Source organism: Canis lupus, chromosome 2, assembly GCF_011100685.1.
Source record: "Canis lupus familiaris isolate Mischka breed German Shepherd chromosome 2, alternate assembly UU_Cfam_GSD_1.0, whole genome shotgun sequence".
In the NCBI taxonomy this organism is placed as follows: domain Eukaryota; kingdom Metazoa; phylum Chordata; class Mammalia; order Carnivora; family Canidae; genus Canis; species Canis lupus.
Window position 1 is genome coordinate 63,430,914 of NC_049223.1, and position 19,000 is coordinate 63,449,913.

General features: G+C 46.0%; 2 long non-coding RNA genes across 2 annotated transcripts; both read left to right on the forward strand.

Annotated features, from left to right (window-relative positions):
* The first annotated feature begins 1,704 nt into the window (after positions 1-1,704).
* On the forward strand, positions 1,705-9,327 carry LOC106557690. Its single transcript, XR_005355054.1, has 2 exons — positions 1,705-1,815; positions 8,845-9,327. It is a non-coding gene; the product is annotated as an uncharacterized LOC106557690 (long non-coding RNA).
* A 2,722-nt stretch (positions 9,328-12,049) lies between these two features.
* On the forward strand, positions 12,050-13,092 carry LOC111092885. Its single transcript, XR_005355796.1, has 2 exons — positions 12,050-12,292; positions 12,774-13,092. It is a non-coding gene; the product is annotated as an uncharacterized LOC111092885 (long non-coding RNA).
* The last annotated feature ends 5,908 nt before the right edge of the window (positions 13,093-19,000 follow it).

Genomic DNA, 19,000 nt, shown 5'->3' on the forward strand with positions numbered 1-19,000 from the left:
TCTCATACCTAAGCCAGGACAGTTGAGAGAGAATCCTCAGTAACTCACAGTTCCTTTATGACCACCCCTCACCTCCTTCAGCAGCAGTTTATACTGTTCAAACTTTTGTATTTTGTATAAGCTTCTCATTCTGTCCTGAATGAACATTCTCCCAAGTCCAACTGGAGAAATTTGCCTCAGACTGAAAAGCTGAATTAAGAGTCATCTCTGTAAAGACTACTTACTGCCCAGCCACCATCACCACCACCACCACTACCTCCACCACCATCTCCATCACCACCACCGCCTTCTCTATCACAATCACCATCACCACCACCTGTCCTGCACTAGTCATGCAGCCTTTGTACCTTTTCAGAAAGGTTATCGCAGCACTTGCAGGGGCTTTGCAAGTTGTCTGTACAAACTGTTTGTATACTCACTAGACAGGGAGCTTCTTGAGGACAGGGATCCCTTGACTTAACTCTGAGCCTTCAGCAGCTTGCAAATGGCTTTGCCCAGAGCAAGCAGGCTACTTTCACTGAATGATGGAACATGAGATTCTGATGAAACCCAGATTCCTGAGCAAGAGGCTGAGACAGGGCTCCTGGCTCACTCCCAAGTACTATGAGGAGGAAGAGGAGGAGGAGGAGGAGGAGGAAGAGGAGATCTATCACTTCATGCCAGTCATTGTGCTGGGGTCTGAGAATTGAAGAGGAGGTCTGGGAAGGGTTCCAACCCAAGGAGTTCCCATTCAGTAGACTCCTTGGAGGCTTGCACCAAGCCATGATTTAACCAGTGCTCCAAGCCTTGTGTCTTACTCAACAGGAACCGGAAGTCAGCCAATATTTGTTAACTGAAATGAGTTTTATTTCCATTTATTGAATTTTTAACCTTAGAATTAAATCCTCTCATAGTCTTCAAATTTCAGGGGTGCATTAGAAATACCCTGGATGGCTTGTAAAACAGATTGCTGGCCCCTCACCTGACGTTTCAGATTCAGCAGGTTGGTGTGGATCCGATTAGCTAATTTCTAACAAGTTCCCAGGTGGTGCTGGTGCTACTGATCCTGGGACCACAGTAAGAACCACTGCCCCAGTGGAAAATGAGCAAGAAGGGCCTGGGACTGTGGATCTAGGAGCCCAGGAAAGACCACACTTCCCTACTCCAGCTTCTCCCATCTTCCCTACCTCGCGAAGGGCCTTCCTGGGCCACCAGGGCAAAGGTCAGAGGCTTCAAATGAGTCCAGCCTAGAAGCTGGGACTGGGGCCTGAGTGGACCCTACCTGGGGAAGGGACAGATCCCTGGGTCTGAGGGTTCCTGTTTAGCCAACAAACAGAAGGAGCCAAATCCCCAACTGGACCTGCTTTTTTAGTAAACACAGTGCAGGGCCGCCTGTGTAAACATGCATTGTCTACTGGCGGATTAAGAGGAGCAGGGGCTGGGCTCTTTTTTTTTTTTTTTCCGTTCTTTCCTTTTTTTTTTTCTTTTTTTTTTTAAAGCACTGAGAAAAGCCATTAAGGGATTAACACCCCGATTTATGAAAATGGAGGATGATAAAGGAACAATGGGGTGACAGCATTGTGTAAACGACATTGATTCATTTCAGAGACAGGACTGTTAACTGGGAGAAATGGAGAAATAAATGGAACAATGAGGAGATGCTTTTACCAGCTTGTCATTAATTAGCCGAGAGTACAATTGTTTTATTGTCCTTTTTGAAAAATACAAAATTGGTAGGAAAATACAAGCAGTGAGCGAAGTGATTATTCTGTGTCACCGGCTGACATCTGCTTTTCCTTTTCTCGTGAAGCTCATCTCCGGAAGTGGTTTAAGAAGGTAGGAAAAGAAACTTTCCCCCGGAAGAAGGTTCTGATGGGGTTTGGGAATGCAATGACCACCCCCACCAAGTATCCCCCCAAACTTCTTGCCCTGGGGAAGGTGGGCTCCACCCTGGTCCTCTCTGGTCTTCACTGGGGAGGGATGGGGGCTGGGAGGTGGCCCCCCAGGAGGTCTCCAGCAGCAGGTGGGAAGGGACAGGAGCCTGAGGAAAGGGAGGTGAGCTTCTGGGGGCAGGGAGGCCTGCATGGTGGCCTCCCCCACCCCAACCCCCAGTCCCCCACCTGGGCTTGGTGGCTGGGCCAGTGTGGCTCTGCAGGCTCTGATGAGGTTCCCTCTGTCATTCATGTCATGTATAGCTGGGAGCCAAGTGTTCAAAACATACCCACGTTGGGCTGCATGTAATGCACAGGCTTCTCCAGATCAGGAAAGTGGGCTCCAAACAAAAGAAAAAAGCAATGGCTTTTCCACCCTGCTTGCAGGAAAGGCACATTTCTGGCTCCATGGTATTTTTAAAAGGACCCCTCCAGGTCCAGGAGGGCTTCCATTAGTATGACCTGAAGGGACAACGCAGGACACAAGCTTTGGGTGCTGCAGACTCTCCAGGCTGATACACACAGCCTGTCCGCAGGGACTCTTGATGGACTAGGTTGGGCATGTGCCACCTGGGCCATCCTCACCCAGCCAGTGCAGTAGGGCCAGGCTGCCTGGCGCAGTCCTGGCCACCCCTCCATGTGTAAGGGCCATTTGGAAATCTGAGCACCCCGTGTTTAGATTCCAACATGTCAGATTAGAGGGAAGTTGGCCAACTCTGGCAATTTCTAGGAGTCAAGCAATCACCTAAGGGTTAATGGCACGTATAAAGAAGAGAGGCTCAAAGAAGCAAACAGTGTGCCTGGCAAGGAAACTGTAAACAGCTTTCCCATTGTTCTTGCCTTCTGTGACTGTTGGTCATTGTTTGGCCTTTAATCTGGAAACACTATGGATATAAATATAGCTATCTTTATAGCATTGTATCTTTGCAGGCAACGATAAAACAATGCCTCTTTGAATCTCTAAGCTTTATATTTATATAAAGATATCTTTATTCAGGAAGATTATGTCTGTATGTCTCCCATAGAAATGTTGGGCTATCATAGACTTTTATCCATTCGTACCACACACTCAGTGTCCCCTATGTGCCAGGCACTGCTCTAGTGCGAGCACACAGCGGTAAACAAACAAGAAGCCCCCCGCCCCACCCCCTATAGAATTTATATTGCTGGGTATGAAAATAGACAATAAAATGTAAGAAATAGGTCACGTTATAGTACTAGAGAGAAAAACGAAGCAGTCTCAGAGGTAGGGAGTTGGGAGGAAGTGTTATTTTATATGAGGTGGTCAGGCATTCCTCCCTCAGAAGGAAACAGTTGAGTGGAATCCTAAGCTGGCAGCCAGGCTGAGGAAGGGTGATGCAGGCAGAAGGCAGAGCAAGTGCAAAGGCCCAGAGGCAGGAGTATACTCGGTGGGTTTGAAGCACAGAAAGAGCCAATTAGGCTGGAGGACAAAAAGGAACAAAGTTCAAGGGGCACCTGGGTGGCTCAGTCTGTTAAGCATCTGCCTCTGGCTCGGGTCATAATCCCAGGGTCCTGGGATTGAACCCCGTGTTGGGGGGCCTCCCTGCTCAGGAGGGAGCCTGCTTCTCTTTCTCCCTCTATGCCACCCCTCCTGCTTGTGCGCTCTCTCTGTTTCTGTTAAGTGAATGGAAAAAAAGAAAGAAAGAAAGAAAGAAAGAAAGAAAGAAAGAAAGAAAGAAAGAAAGAAAGAAAGAAAGAAAGAAAGAAAGAAAGAAAGAAAGAAAGAAAGAAAGAAAGAAAGAAAGAAAGAAAGAAGTTAGTTCAAGACAAGGTGCTTTTAAGGCCATTGGTGTTTACGCTGAGGGCACTGGGGCCACTGAAGGGTTGTAGGCACAGGAGTGACATGATCTGAGGTCTGAGGTCAACAGGACCATGCGGACTGCAATGCAGAGAACAGACCAAAAGACCAGGTGTGTGGCTTGTATCCTCAGCAAGGCCCTACGTTCTCCAGGGTCCCTACAGGGGCCAAGCGGGGGCGAAAGGGAATGAATGCTAGAGAACGGCAGGCAGCCTAGGAACAGGAGCCTGCACGCTGGTCTAAAAGGGCAACCACTCCTGCGGCTCAGTGACCCTGAGAGGTAGGAGCACGCAGTGGCCAAATATTGTCATTTTCAAGCAAGGCTGCATTTTTTAAGTGAACTCACCTGATTTTAAACCTTTTACAATTAAACAATGCAAACTTGAGGCCAGACAAGCCATCAGTTTATACCCCTCCCTGAAACTCTCATCAGCAAGGAAGAACTCATACAACACATCTCCTTGCCCTTTGCTCTTGCTCTTCTTGCTTCCAGGAAACTCAGGAACTTTAATTTTATTTTTATTTTTTTAAAGATTTTATTTATTTATTCATGACAGACATGCAGAGAGAGAGAGGCAGAGACACAGAGAGAGAAGCAGGCTCCCTACGGGGAGCCCGATGTGGGACTCGATCCCAGGACTCCAGGATCACACCCTGGGCCAAAGGCAGATGCTCAACCGCTGAGCCATCCAGGTGTTCCGGGAACTTTAATTTTAAAAGCATCATCATGGGATCCCTGGGTGGCTCAGTGGTTTGGAGCCTGCCTTGCCCAGGGCACGATCCTGGAGTCACAGGATCGAGTCCCACGTCAGGTTCCCTGCATGGAGCCTGCTTCTCCCTCCTCGTGTGTCTCTGCCTCTCTCTCTCTCTATCATAAATATATAAATAAATCTTCAAATAAATAAATAAATAAATAAATAAAAGCATCATCACTATCCTGCAAATTATTGGCAAAAGTCATCCACTTTCTTCTTCCGGTCCTCCTAGCTTATTGTGGCTTTAAATGTCCGGTTGCAGAACGTGTGCTTTTTGTTACAAGTGATCTCCAGTTCTGTTAAATGGGGAATAGATTCTAGCAAACTTACACTGCGGGGGAACAGCTACCCTCTTCTGCATCCATGTGAGGTAGGTGCTCAGGGGAAAGAAAAGTATTGTGAGAACAATACCTTATGAAAAGTTTGCTGTTGTGAGGCTCACGTCCTCCTGGCTGGAGGTGTCCCAGGATCAGAGCTAGTTGCCCCTTCTCCGCATCCTCCTCCACCCCTTGCAGATTCTGTTGCGGCCATTCCCCGCCTTCCTAATTGCTCCTGTTCTGCTCAGATGATTTAAACTCAAAATGGGCCCTGTCTTTAATATCCACACTCCCGATGCCAGCTCAGCCTGCCCGCTGCTTTGATTCCGTAGAAAGGCACCTCTGGCTCATGCCAGTTGGAACCCACGGGAGGGGAAATCATTTGCATCTCATGTGCCAATTCTGGTCAGTTGGAAGTGGCTATATCAAAAGCACATGTGTTAAGAAGGAATCTGAGGTCATGCTTAGGTTAAGTAGGAAAATGCAGGCTGGTAGATTAGGGATGTTTGCTGTCATTAGCAATTAGGCCTTTGCCCATAGTGGGAGGAGGGGCAGGGGAGAAATTAGTGCCTTCCCTTCTAACAGTCTCCTACGGAGGCTCAGGTGAAGCCACCAGATGTAGGCGGCACCCATTTTGTTTGGCCAACTGTCATCAGCCTTCAATGGCAAGAGCCCTGGATTCAATTTTTTTCACAGGCTGCATCACCTTTGTCAGTTCCTAAACCTCTGAGCCTCAGGTCCTCATCTGTAAAAAGGAAGTAACATTTGGATCCTATCTTACAGAACAAAGGGGATGATTAAGTGTAAAGAACTTACCTTGGCCCTTGTTAAGTACAAGTAGACATTCAATATTATCTATTACTGCCATTATTATCAGGTTTTTTTTGGGAGAGTCACTCTTGGGTCCATGTCTCACCATGTCCTTGCCTCATGCTCTCTGCCATATGCCCTGCCCTCTGGGAGGTCATTACCCTTCACGATCTTGGGCTGTGGCTGAGGCTCAGCTCCCCATCAGCGTCCTTCTCCCCAGCTCCCCACTGCTCTATTCCCGAGGCTCCCCCAAGGCTGACTCTTGTTCCAGGACTGGAAATCCAATGAGTTCACTGGACCCTTCACCATCTTGACTCAGCCATGGCCAGTCTGTAAAAGAAGAGCCCACGTTGCACCACTGGGCAGGACTCAAGTTAAGCATACCCAACGCTGAGACTCTCAGAGGCAGGGGCCCCTGGTGTCAGCCACAGCATCCACCCCACCTCCATCCCTGTACCAGGGAGTCCTTGCTGGAAAGTTTCTAAGAGGTTGACTGTCGGGGGGGGGTGGGGTGTTGCAGTATCAGCCTGTGACCTTGACTGTGTCCCTGCAGTAGACTGTAGAGAGCCTGGGGGCAGGACATATCTAGGTCACCATGTGGCCCCCACCCCAGCACTGGGGGATACTCAGGAAAGGCTTGGCAGGTGAGAGACGGCCACATCTGGACTCCAGTCCTGATTCTTCCAGAAAAGAGTTAAGATAGCAGGGCCCGGCCACTTTGACTCTGCAGGCCTATGTTTTTACATCAGAGAAAAGGGGTAAAATTGCTGTTATTTCACTGAGTTCCTGCAAAAGCATATGATTTACTTATGAAAAAAAGGAAAACAGGGCACACTTATGATTAGTCGTCCTTACAGATATTCCCTTAAACTTGGTATTAGTCAGCCATGGACAAAAGTGCATTGGTCAGCACCCTTCTTCAGGGGACAGAAACCCAACTTCCACTGCCCTGGGCCAAATCAATTGAAGAATTAACAATGAGGAATTTACTGGCTCCTGCAGCTGAAAGGTATGGGAACAAGAAATCCTGGTTCCAGGGTATCCCACCTTTTTGCTTTGAGAGGCATCTCAGCCTGGACCCCAGAGCCAGACATCCTGGGTTCAAAGCCTGACTCTGTCACATTAGAGCTACAGGATCTTGGGTGAGTCAGTCAACAACCTGGACCTCGGTTTCCTCATCTGTTGATATGGGAGGGGTAAGAATAGGACTGACCTTGCAAAACCCTTGTGAGGATTAAGTGATGCGATATATGATAGTTATCAAAGCACCTGACACATTGTAAGCGCTATAGTATTTGTTTTATTTTTTATTTTTTTTAATTTGAGAGAGAGTGTGTGTGTCGAGTAGAAGGGAGGAGCAGAGGGAGAGGGAGAAGCAGACTCCCCACTGAGCAGGGAACCAGACACAGGGCTCGATCCCACAACCCCAAGATTCCCTGAGCCTAAGTCAGATGCTTAACCCACTGAGCCACCCAGGCGCCTTAGGCTATAGTATTAATTGGCTTCTATGATTATGAATTTTTTAGTGGCTAGTTTTGCATAGTTATTCTTTTGGTTAGCCAACTCATTAACCTCTTATTTGGGGAACATTTGCCACTTTTTGGATCTTGGAAGGTGCAGAGCCCACCTTCCTCAGGCAAAAGATGAAAATGGCAGATGTCCATCCTCCCAGCATTCCTCGGAGCCAGAGAGGAGGCCTGTCACCTGTGTTCTGCCGATCAGAAACATCCACCTAGGTTATTAATTTATTACCCGTGATACAAAAAGGTTGGGCCTGGGAAGTATTCTTGGGGTGGTGGTGGCCCTCACAGCAATGCAGAGTCCCCAGGGCAGCTGTGGCAGGAGCTAGAAGAGCAGCTGGCAGGGTGCCCCCAGCATGGTCAACTGTGTCTCTCTGGTGCCTTGCAGTGGTGGCATTCGTGCCCTTACCAGAACTTTCTGTGACACCATTCAGGTGTTTCCCTGCTATGTGGCCTTGGAGCCTGGCTCGCCACCTCTACTAGCAAGGGTGATGAGCCACCCATATCCCTCAATTCATTTCTCTCCTGCTCAAGTCAACCAGAGTCGGCTTCTTTTAACTAAATACCCTTCCTGATTCAATAATGCAGGACAGAGACATTTCTCAAAGCTCTGATAGGGTTTTGGCTTTAATCCTTTTCAATGACTAACCTCTTAAGGATGCCTCTTACCATGACCAAGCCGGAGTGGCATGCCTAGGTGCTAGGACCCTGCAGCTGGCAGTGACTGACACCCCTGCATTATCAACAGGCAAATGCGGCCAAGACTGTTGCCAAGAGCCCTGGAATGTGTGTTCTGCTCACTACTGACCACGCTAGGGTGCCACCTGGACTCCTCAGGGAAGACGGGGATGAGAGGAAGTTGTGGAGGAGGGAGGAAATGCGGAGAAGCTCGTGGCAGCCATGTGCTTACTGTACTAGAATCAAATACAAAGATCTCAAGGGCACAGAAAAACATGGCCTGGCCACTGCCCGGAGAAAGCTCCTTGGAGAGGAAGCCAACTCGTTTCTAGAGGCTTTTAAGGTACTGGCAAATTAAAATCAAGCAGCCTGATGTCCTCAGCTGAAATCTCCTTCCTGCAGTAGCTTCTGAGTCACAACATGTTATGGTCACTAGTTACCGTCCTTCCCTTTGAGATGACCAAACAGCTGCAGGGCATTAGCCCTGGTGAGGGTTGGGGGAATTGGGTTTATTCATTGACCTCAGAGGCAACAGCAGGCACCTGAATTACCTGAAGGGCCCATTAAAATGCAGATTGCAAGGCAGCACCTCAGAGTTGATGGTCTGGGGGGGAGGCCTGAGATTTTGCATTCTAGCAAATTCCCAGGTGATGCTCATACTTCGAGAACCATTGACTTAGGATGAGTGATTTACAGTTTCTTCATCTATCAAATGGGCACGGTGACTCATTTTGACCTCACGAGATGGTCCTAAGTGTCCATTACATTCATGGATGTGAAAGTCCTGTGTAGAACTGCACAGTCTAAATCTGAGTTGTTTGTAATACTGCAATAACAAATGTTCCCAGAGTCAAGCTAGAGTAGGGCTCTGCAGTCATAAGGAACGTGCTTGTTGAACCCTGTAATGTGCTCAGGACCGTTCAGAGTACAGGAAGTGTGGAAATGATCCCTGACACCCCCATCAGCAGCCTGTCCCCTGAGATTTTTCATTTTACACTCAAGAAAACCCTTTGGTTGAGTATCTTTGTTTTACAGGAGAAAATGGTAGCCCCAAGACATGAAGAGACTTCCCATAGGCCACCAAGAGTGGGCACTTTCTGGGGTGCCTGGGCATCTCCTCACCAGCCCTGTCTCTTCTTAGAGCTGACTTTCCACCTTCAGGGCTTGATTTGATGTCATCTTCATGCTTTGTGACCCTGACACTGTGGCCAGAATTGTTGGATCAAAGGTTGACCCTTGACCTAAGCTGGTCCAATTAGTATCTCCCTCCTGGAAATGTGGAACTTCTACTAAGAGACACTGACTGTGTGTGTTGACCGGAGGATGGATGTGTGAGAAGGAAGAGGGATAAATCCCTCTTTAAAGCAACAGAGACAAGATCCAGAGTGTTTCCAGTAACTTCGTGGGATCCCACTGTATTCCTAACTCTGGATTCCATAGTAGAGAGTAAAGTTTTTTATTTTTGTTGTAAGTGAAAGAAAACTTATATCAAACTTGTATAATAAAGATATTACTGAATGTCACTCATGTAACTAAAAAATCCAGAGGTAGTTCTGGCTTCAGATAGAGCTGATTTGGTAACTGATATGACCAAGGACTCAATTTCTCCCTATCTCTCTCTTCTGCCTTTTGTGATGAAGAATTATTCTCAGGAACCATAGGGTCCTTTGCAGCTCTCGGCTTTTTTTTTTTTTTTTTTTTTTTTTTTTGGTGGTGGTAGCAAAATGGCTGCGGTAGTTCCGGACCTCACATCATAACCCAAGTTATTAAAAGGGAAAGAAAAATCTCTTCTAGTTGACCCTGTACACATCCTTGGATTCCCTGTCATTGGCCAAAACTAGGCCATGTACCCATCTCAGAACCAATGGATAAGGAGATAAGCTATATGTCCTTTAGATTAAATCAGGGAGAGCTCTGTATTGGAGCTAAGGCAAGAGTCTATCCCTTCCACACTACACCACTGAAGATGGAGGGAAGAACTGCCCAAAGGACAAATGAGCACTTTTGGTGGAGACAGGAGGCAAGGGAGAGATGTTACAAAAACAAGCAACGCATTCCTACTATATCTTGCAGCCTTAATAAATGATTCTTTAAAAAAAAAAAAATCTTTCTTGGAGCGCCCGGGTGACTCAGTTGGTTGAGGGTCTGACTCTTGATTTTGGCTTAGGTCATGATCTCCTGGGTTGTGAGATTGAGCCCAGCCGGTATCAGGCTCCACACTCACTGGGGAGTGTGCTTAAGATTCTCCCTCTCCCTCTGCCTCTCACCACCCCTCCTTCTCTCTCTCAAATATACAAATAAGATCTTTTTTAAAAATTAAAAATAAAAAATCTCTCCTGAGTGAATTTCTAGCTTTTAACCAAGGAGTCCTAGCTAACTAGGTGTGTGTGATCTTCACACCTTTTCCTTTAACTAATTTATTCAAAATTGTTCCTAGGAGCTCCTGGGATACCCTTGCCCAGTTTATGTAGGCAAGGAGAGAGAGGAGCCAGATCTCACTCATCAAGGAGATAGAAAGATAGTCAGATTTGATCAAGCTCTGTAGCTCTATAAAAATTTAATTATTGTGACCGATAGTAAGATATAAACAAAATCTAATAGAATGATACTAAGTAAAATTACTAGGACTAATCGAAAATATTTTAAATGCAAATCCTACGTCTTTCATAATGTTTCATTAACTTATAATAATCCATTTCAATCAAAATTTTGTTGCTTGACTCATACTGAAAAATCATAGTTTGAGTCATTTGATTTTTTTAAAAAAAAGGCTTTTGTTTTACTACATGTCTCATATTATATGTATAATATTCATATAATATTTTCAAAGAGGAAAACTTTCGAAATCTTACCGGATGAGAATAGCGTATAACATTTCAGAACCATCACAAACAACGTAAGCCATAAATAATGGCGTATAATTTGCAGGATGGGTGTAATTGCCCAGGGAGAAAATGCCAGAAACAATAGCCATGCACCGTTTTAGGAAATGCTGAATCACCAATGTGCATGGTGGCAGAGGACAATGTTGTATGAATAGCACAGACACTGAAATCTCAGAGTCGAGAAACGAACTGCAAGTGTTGGACTTCTAACGTGAAGACACTTTAGCAGTGCCTTATCACTATGCTTCCCCTCTAGGTTTGCTCAAGAAGAATATGGGACTAAAATTGTGTTTTTGTTTTTTTTTTAAAGATTTATTTACTCATAGAGACAGAGAGGGAGAGAGAGAGAGGCAGAGACACAGGCAGAGGGAGAAGCAGGCTCCATACAGGGAGCCCAACGCGGGACTCAATCCTGGGTTTCCAGGATCACACCCTGGGCCAAAGATAGGTGCTAACCCACTGAGCCACCGGGGCTGCCCTAAAATCATGTTTGAACGCGTGTACAAAAGCACTTTAAATCCACTTCATTTCCAAATTCTAACGATGAGAAAACACTGCATCATATTTACTTGATGGCACTTTTTTCCTGCTTAGTGGCATGTGAAATAGTCACTTAGCGACATCCCAGATTTGACAGAGTCTCCTAACGTAAAAGCTCACAAGATGCAGCCCCACAAAGCTACTATTCCAGTTATAGTGATTTTTTCTTTCCTGCTGAGGGCCATGCTCCAATACTCCGTACACTATTTTCTCCACCACCACCACCACCACCACCACCACCACCACCACCCCCATGCATACATTGCAGCCTAAGTAGAGTGAAGCTGGGCGTTTAGCACCATCGCTGGTAAGGATGCTATTCGTGGTTCTGTGTGAAAGAGCACGTGCATCTTACAAATGATTTTACAGTAGTACAAATGCAATTATATCACAACTTTTTCTGCGGTGGGACACCCGGTTTCCTCCATGAATCCAAGATCTGGAGCACAAAACATAGTAACCATATTCAAACACATCACCATTTACTGACAGGCACTGATGACTCCCATGCAAATGGAGAGCAGTTCAAATCAACAAATGCTTAGTGTTGTCCAATGAAGTGTAAACAAGATCCGAATAAATGAGTGGGCACATTTACTTCCTGCGCAGGCGTGCGCTCGGTGCTGGTGGATCTCCTGTGCCTTCCAACGCCTCCACCCGGCCGGGATGCATCAGCCAAGCCGCCTTACACCTCTGACTTGTGTCTGCAAAGCGAAGGCTAGAATTAATGGTAGAACCGCGTTACAGCGTGGTGGTGCCTCTTGCAAAGCCTTCTCCTGGTTCGTGGCGGATCACTCCATGACGTCATAATTATCATACAGCTATAGCGTAAATACATAGTTATTTCCATCTCTCCATCCAGATGGTCGGTTACACGATAATTACAGTATGTTTGTACTTACTGGGTTTAATTACCAGATAATCAGAAAGAACATGCAAATTGCTAGGTTGTTGTTACACAGTACACTGAACCAAGTAAAACCTGTGTGCTGCATCAAAGTAAACAAGCTCCTCCACGGGATCGTGCGCGGTAACCTGTGACGACTATAGGGCCTGAGGTTTGCTGGGGGTCCGCTGTGTGGGTTAGCATTACACGTGCTGAGCTTGGATTAAGGTCCAGATCACAATGAAATGTAACAGGAGACGCTGTCTCAAGCGTAAAACTGGATGGGGGGCGGGGGGCACGGGAGAGGCTGAATGTGGTGCAAGCCCTTGGCTCTGGAGTCCCGCGTGCTCCAACCAAGTGCATTCCAGTGTCACCTGCAAGCACCTCTTCTCAGGCAGAGAGAGATTGCAAACCACCAACCAAGTCACCTTCTAGCTCCCTGGTGCACCCGTTCTGTTGACTAAGACTACAGCCAAGGGTCCCCCTGTGCCGCTGGAAGGGGAGCTGCCCGGGCCAGTGTCTTCTGATTCCCACCATCAGACCACTGTGGCACTTCTGTGGTTGGGTCCCCCGCCCGTCTACCTTTCTCCTTTTGACTTCCACTTGGAATTCCATGGTGTTCCAAAGTAGCCAACTTCATCTCTTGCTCCCAGGACTGAAATCCATGACCTTGGCGATCATTATCTTCCCCCACCCTGCCTGCGGTGACTGGTTGAGAGTTGAACTTGCCCCAAGCCACTTAAGCCACTCCTGGAACTGAACATTTTCTGATGCCAAAATCAAGGCACTTGGTCTTCCCTCCGGAGAGTGATCAAGTCCAAAGTCTCAAAAGCCATTACAAGGCATCGTGCAATGGACAAAGTGGGTCTTTAATGACATCACTGAACTACAGGATCAAGCTCTACCTGAAAGCCAATCTATATTTTCCACTCACATGGGCGAATAAACTCTCTTTTTTGTCTGGGCCACCAACATTTGGGTTTCTGTTATTTACAATGAGAAAAATATTTGCCATAATTTATCATCCTCGCTTGCCACAGAAAATCTCACAAATTATTTTCAGGAAATTTCTGCCTCACTGCCTGGACATGAGCAGTCTTCATGTTCTAATACATCATTTTCCCCCAGTCTTAATGACATATAATTGACATATAATGTTTAGTTTTCTGATTTGATATATGTACATATTGCAAAATGACAACCACAATAAGTTTAACATCTATCACTTCATATAGTTACAAATCATTTTTTCTTGTGATGAGAACTTTTAACATATACTCTTCTAGCAACTTTCAAATATACAATATTGTTAATTAGAGTCACCATCGTATACATTACATCCCCAGAACTTATTTCTCTAAAACCAAGTTTGTAAGACTTATTTATCTTAAAACTGGAAGCTTGTACATTTTGACCACCTTCACCCACTTCTCCCAACCCCAGCCCTCCCCTCTTGCAACCACCCCTCTATTCCCTGTATCTATGAATTCAGTTTTTTTAAGATGTCACATATAAGCAAAACTATATAGTATTTGTCTTTCCCTGTCTTATTTCACTTAGCCCTCAAGGTTCACCCATGTTGTTGCAAATGGCAAGATTCCTTCTTTTTTATGGTTGAATAATATCGCATTGTGCGTATCCACCATATTTTTTTTACCCATTCATCTGTCAACGAACACTTAAGTTGTTTCCATATCTTGACTATTGTAAATAATGATGCAGTGAACATGGGAAGGCAAATATCTTTTTGAGATAGTGATTTCACTTCCTTTTAATATCTACCCAGAAGTGGGATTGCTGGATCATAGGGTAGTTCTATTTTTAAAATCTTCAGGAGCCTCCATACTGTTTTCCATAGCAGCTGCACCAATTTACATTCCCACCAACAGCGCATGAAGGTTCTCTTTTCTCTACATCTTCCCCAACACCTGTTATCTCTTGTCTTTTTGGTACTGGCCATCCTAACAGGTATGGAGTGAAATCTCATTGTGGTTTTGATTTGCATTTCCCTGATGATGAATGAGGTCGAGCACTTTTTCATGTACCTCTTGGCCAGCTGTATATCTTGTTTGGGAAAATCTCTATTCAGTTCCTCTGTGCATTGTTTAACCAGATCGCTTATTTTTTTTTATTATTGAGTGGTATGAGTTATTTACATATTTTGGATATTAACTTCTTATCAGATAAATGATTTGCATATATTTTCTCCCACTCTATAGGTTGCCTGATACATCATTTCTAAAGCTTATGCAATGATTGCTTTTCCTGCTGACTTGACACGGCATCCCGGTGCCTACCTATGGGAAAGGCAGCCCCATCTCTGGGAAACGAGAAGCTGAGAAAGCTGTCTTCATCCATGGGTGGGGGCTGGGGAGAGACATACTCACCAAAGGTCTGCACTGCTTCCTGTAGAGAAGTCTGGTAGGGGGATCTGGGCCAGTCAGGTTGAATGTTGCATGTGGTGACTCAAGGTTACAGGTCACGATGGACAGGAAACAATGACACTGCTAGCATGACCACTGACTTATAAAAGCAGAGAGCAAAGGAAAGGCATACTGGCAGAGGGTGGGAAGGGCTTTGGGACAGATATGTGAAGTGGTCTCACACTTATGGGTGAAGAACATGCGTTGGGTCACTCCTGAACATGGGGCCATTATCTGCACCTGAGCCCAAGGCTTGAAGCGGCCATATTGGGCTGGACATTCATTTATCCCCCCAACACTCCTTACATGTCAAGGTACAGAGAAATAGAACTGCCCCAGACATTGAGTTAAAGATACATACACTCCATGGGGCCCTTGTGCTAATCCTTCCTGCATCTCTCAAGTGAGGCAGACGATGAAGCAGTTGTAACACAACATGGCAGTCGCCAGTCTAGAAGAGGGGTGAGATGTCATGGGCAGAATGCAAGAAGACAAACCAGCTCAATTCAGGTTCAGAGACAACTTCCTGCAGGAAATGACATTGCCCTGACACCTGAGAGATGAGAAGCTTTAGTTGAGGGGTGAGCAGGAGGGGATGTGTTCCATGTAGAGGTAAGAGCATTGGGCAGAGAAGAAGGGGGCATAGAGATTTCTAGGAACAGGAGAGGCCTGTGAAGTAGGAAAGGGGGCAGCAGGAGGGCGAGATGGGAAGTGCAGCCCCTGACACAGGCAGGAGCCCACCTTCCCAGGGCTCAGTCAGGTAGGCAGAGGGTAGGGTTTATCACAAGGGTGGTCTCCAACAGACAGAATGGCCTGTTTGATCAGATTTGCCTTTCAGTGGGCTCTCGCCCACATTTTGTCCCAAATATATCTCTAAACCAGTGTTCCAAGGTCTTCTTTTGGGGCATAAAGGGAAAGGGGGCAGTGTCAATAGAGCCCCAAAGGGAAAGGGGGCAAGCCAATAGAACCCCAAACATATCTTCCTATAAAATCCATGTGCAGTAAAAGTGAAGCACGACCCATGGGTTTCAGATGCACACGCACTTCTACCTCCAGCCCCCTTTGCACAGCTGTTTGATGTTCACGATGCCCTTGGAATCCTTTCAATAAATCTTTTTAACTCTGTTTTTCCTCGAAGTAGGAAGCCTTGTGCTCAGCATGTGATTAGGTTGCAAAACCAGCATTTTCTAGACTCTGTTCAGGAGGCATAATGGAGCTCACAACCCCACCAGATGTCCTGCTCCATCCTGGCCACGATGGCCATCACCCACGAGGATACATTGCTAACCTCTTTCTTCTGATTCTATAAAGCTGGAGGGGGACCTTAACCCAATGATGCTGTCAGAATCAGAAAAGAAAACTATATCGTGAGTGTGGCGGCCAAAATTGTGCCTTCAGCTGGCCTCTTCTGGACCAAGACGCATGACAAAGTCAGGAAATGGATTTTCATTTCCATGAGTTGGCATCTCTGACTAGTCATTATCATCAGAGGCAGAGAAGGAGATTATTAGTAAGAATAATGATCTACAGCCACCTTTGACAATAACGGCTACCAGTGATCCAGTTCGCAAGGTGCCAAGTCTGGAACAAAGTACCTTAAATAAATTATCCCACTCCATCCTCACAATAGCCTTGTGGAGCAGAGACTATCATTAATCCTATTTTACAGATGTGGACATTGAGGCCCACTCTCTGGAGGGTTTGAACTCTGGCTATCTCCCTGGAATGTCCACAGTATGCTTCACCCCAGGGGATGCGGGTGGGGCGGAATCCATTCCTTAGGAACAAATAAGAAGCTGGTCCCAAGTCCCCCTGGCCCTTTAGGTCTTGTGCTGCCCAACAGAGGATAGAAATCTGCCTGCTTCCCCAGGCATTTCTCCCTGGTGAACTCCCCTGTTAGAGCCACAGTGCTGAGCCAAGAGAGGTCCAATCACCTGGGCCAAGTTTTCATTAAAATGTGTGCGTGTTTGGGGGGCTTAATGATTATTTTCAGTCCTGGTTCCTGCTTATTTGGTTTGGGTTTTGCACGATTAATTAGGAGCCTAAATTAATGAGAAGGGAAACACGTGTCCAGCTGGTCCTCCCAGATGTTCCTGGAAACAAACTCTCCAATTTGCACAGCATGACAGTGTAAACATGACTTGGGGAACTCGCTCCGAGCTGGTTCAGTACCCAGCACTCCTGGCGGTGAGGAATGGGCCTTGCCTGGAGTCGGCGCTTCCCCAGGTCGGAAAGAAGGCCTCCCGGGTGCTTGCTGATCTGGTTCTCTCTGGTCCCTATGAGAGCGCAGCCACAGTTACACTTCCTCGCCTGAGCCCTGGGAAGAAAGAAATCCAAACTGCAAGCAAGAGACAGAAAAGGAGGGAAATGAGGAATGAGGACAGCCATTCCTAAATAAAGACGTAGAACAGAAAGTTTTCCAAATTTTGGTAGTGATGTCAATTTCACAGGCACCCACGGGTACAGGAGTCCAGTTTTCTTTTCTATCTTATCCCCATGTTCCTGTTGTCTTTCTAATGAGAGCAGACAGGGGCACCTGGGTGGCTCAGTCGGTTAAGCATCTGCCTTGGACTTGGATCATGATCCCGGGGGCCTGGGATCGAGCCTCAGGTTGGGCTCCCTGCTCTGAAGGGAGCCGGTTTCTCCCTTTCTCTCCACCTGCCACTCTGCCTACTTGTGTGTGCTCTCTCGCTCTCTCTCTGTCAAATCAATCAATCAATTTTTTTTTTATGTTATGATAAGAGCAAACAGATCCATTGATTCCAGTTACATCCAATTTGGGGTGGTGACTGAATGAAACTAAATCAGAATCCATTAGGGTCATCCGGTGTATGGAATGAAATGCCATCAGGGGACCCTCCCCATCCTGTAACCAGGAAAAATATTACCAACATTGAAGTGGACAGTTCTAGAAAGTCCACAGTTGGTCAGGGAGCTTTACGTTGTCTCATTTTAGCATATTGGGCACCTGCTGTATTCAGATGCAGAACACCAGGGCCAGGCAACGAACAAGGTAAGCATGATTGCCATCCTCAAAGCACTGATGGTCTGGCTGTACTCCTTCATCAGTCACAAACCTGACCATGTCCGGAAGTTCCCTTGGGTATATATTTAATAGGAATATTATTCAGCCTTAAAAATTCACTTGGGAAAGGCAAATTAAAACCTCAATGAGATGCCTTAGATGGCTCTTAGAATGATATGCCTAAAAAGTAAGCCTTTACCAAAAAAGGAAATCCCTTTTACTTAAAAAGGAACAACATTCTGATGCATACTACAACATAAATGAACCTTGAAGACTTTATGCTAAAGTAAAGGAACTGGACACAAAAAGACAAATATTGTAGGAGGTGCCTGGAGTAGTCAAATTCATGGAAACAGAAAATAGGATAGTCATTACCAGGGCCTGGAGGGAGGGGGCAGGGGGAGTCAGTGTTTAAGGGGTACAGAGCTTCGATTAGGGATGATGATAAAGTTCTGGAGGTGGAGAGTGGTGATGATTGCGCAACATTGTGGGTGTACTTGGTGTCACAGAACTGTACGCTTACAAATGGCTAAAATGGTAGATTTTATGTGCATTTTACCACAATAAGAAAAGAAGGAAGATCTGTTAGGTCTCACCAGACACAGTCCCTGGGTGGGTGGGCAAGTTGAGATCACCCTCTATAAATGATCTCCCATTCTACACCCCTGCTGCAAACCCCTTATTCAAATAGGACCATCACTGATCTACATAGCATGTGTTTAAAAAATATTAACAGCGGGGATCCCTGGGTGGCGCAGCGGTTTGGCGCCTGCCTTTGGCCCAGGGCGCGATCCTGGAGACCCGGGATCGAGTCCCACATCGGGCTTCCGGTGCATGGAGCCTGCTTCTCCCTCTGCCTGTGTCTCTGCCTCTCTCTCTCTCTCTGTGACTATCATAAATAAATAAATAAATAAATAAAATTTAAAAAATATTAAAAAAAAATATTAACAGCATATTCCCAACACTGCTAGGTGTTGCAAATACAAAGGTAGCCAACACAGAGGAGGTCCTGCCTCAGAGACCTACATTCTAGCAGAGGTCAGCCAATGAGTAAGCACATTGCAAACCCCACCCCAACATGCTCTGTCCTGGCCCTATTTTATGTTTCTACTTACCACTAGTCACAATCTAACATAATACCTATGTTGTTAATTTATCCAGTGCCTGCATCTGTCCACTTGGGTATAAGATCTGTTATAATGATTTTATTGGTGTAACCCAGACCCTAGACAGAATAGTATTTGGCACACTGTAATCATCAATATGGGTGTAAAATAAATAAAAGTAAACAAAAGGATCAAAAGGATCGTTTTTGATTGCCCAAAATACCTTAAAGGAAAGAAACAGTGTTCCGCAAAGCAGTGTAACTTATAGAGAAGAAAAGATAAAATAACTTGGGGTGTAAGATTTTGAATTAGATGATCAGGGAATT